This window comes from Apium graveolens, chromosome 4, assembly GCF_009905375.1.
Source record: "Apium graveolens cultivar Ventura chromosome 4, ASM990537v1, whole genome shotgun sequence".
Taxonomy (NCBI): Eukaryota; Viridiplantae; Streptophyta; class Magnoliopsida; order Apiales; family Apiaceae; genus Apium; species Apium graveolens.
The window spans coordinates 58,358,877-58,360,756 of NC_133650.1; the positions used below are offsets into that span (position 1 = coordinate 58,358,877).

The 1,880-nt window shown below is 40.5% G+C and overlaps 1 non-coding gene across 1 annotated transcript; it reads left to right on the forward strand.

Annotated features, from left to right (window-relative positions):
* Window positions 1-530: 530 nt before the first annotated feature.
* LOC141722283 (small nucleolar RNA R71) lies at window positions 531-637 on the forward strand. Its single transcript, XR_012575301.1, has one exon. It is a non-coding gene; the product is annotated as a small nucleolar RNA R71 (small nucleolar RNA).
* Window positions 638-1,880: the final 1,243 nt, after the last annotated feature.

Consider the following 1,880-nt stretch of genomic DNA (forward strand, 5'->3'; position numbering starts at 1 on the left):
ACTGCTGTGGTTGCTGGAATCCAGGTGGGTTAAACTGTTTACTTACTCCTTGCTGATATGTTGGCTGAATAGCATTCTGATTATTCCCCCAGCTGAAATTTGGATGATTTCTGTTGTTAGGATGATAGGTCGCTGGCACAGGCTGCTGTTGTCGCTGATAATTATTCACATACTGAACAGATTCGTTGACAAGAGAACACTAATCCGTAGCATGAGAACCTGCACAAAGCTCACAAACCATAGCTATTTGATTAACTCCATACGTAGCCAAAGAATCAACCTTCATTGATAGCGCTTGGAGCTGGGCTGCAATAGCGGTGGCTGCATCAACTTCCAAAATACCTGCTACCTTGCCTGACGTCATCCTCTGAGTTGGGTTTTGATGCTCATTTGCAGCCATCGTCTCGATAAGATTATACGCCTCAGTATAGCTTTTAGCCCATAAGGCTCCTCCAGCTGCTGCATCGAGCATGGGCCGAGATTGGGCCCCCAAACTATTATAAAAACCAGTGATTACCATCCAATCCGGCATTCCATGATGTGGACATTTTCTCAACATTTCCTTGTAGCGTTCCCAAGCCTCGCACATAGATTCTGTAGGTTGCTGCGCAAACTGAGTAAGAGCACTCCTCATAGCAGCAGTCTTTGCCATTGGATAAAACTTCACCAGAAACTTTTGCGCAAGATCTTGCCACGTAGTGATGGACCCAGCTGGTTCAGAATGTAACCAGTCTTTAGCCTTATCCCTCAGTGAGAATGGGAAAAGCCTCAACTTGATAGCCTCATCAGTCACGCCATTATACTTAAAAGTGCTGCAGATCTCGACAAAATTCCTTATGTGCATGTTGGGGTCTTTAGTTGCCGCTCCTCCAAAAGAAACAGAATTCTGCACCATCTGAATAGTGCCCGGCTTGATTTCAAAGGTGTTAGCTTGAATAGCCGGATGAAGGATGCTTGACTGAATGTCATCAATTTTAGGCCGAGAAAAATCCATAAGAGCTGGATCAACTTGAACAATACGATCTCCCATGTTTACTGGTTCTTTCTGCTCAGTTCCTGAATCCGAATCCTCAAAATCTAACTTCTCCGGAGTATCAAGAACTTCGTCTTTCTCCTCAGCTGTATCTAAGGTCCTCTTGCGAGCACGAGAACGAGTTTGCATAAACGCTTGCTAAAGTACCTGAAACACAATCAAAAAGAGTAATTAACTACTACGTCCTAATCACTGAGTCCTAATGACCAATGATGGTAAGTACATAAACTAAACAAATACGCCGAGTCCCCGGCAGCGGCGCCAAAAACTTGTTAGGGTGAAATCACGCACTAATATTCACGCAAGTATACGCGTTCGCAAGTAATATAGAATACTTTCTAGTTCGTTCCCTCAGAGACTCAGACTAAGTTATTGTCTAATTAAACTCACTCACCAATGTATGATTACTTCTCAATATTAAGGTAACACTTAAAATTGTTGATTAAATATTAACTATAATTAACTACTTAATTAACCACTTAACTAACACTTCAATTTATCAATAATAAAATACTCATGAGATCACAACTTCATTATTACTTCCTTCTATAGCCATTGTTATTACCTTTAGCATGTGACAGTGATGATATTAATCGAATAACACGAAACTAATAAAAGCCAACTTTCATTGTACTAATACCATTCTACCAAACATCCACAATTAAGATAGAAGTTGAATAGTCATCAATCATGTTGAGTTCCTATATGTCTACAGAAATTGACAACACAACGATTTAAGCACAAGTTATTCCTTTTGATTACATAGGGCAAATAAAACTGTTAGAGTTACCCACTAATCATGCACAACGTACATGAACCTATGCTAGCATGGCAAGTTCTAAATCTC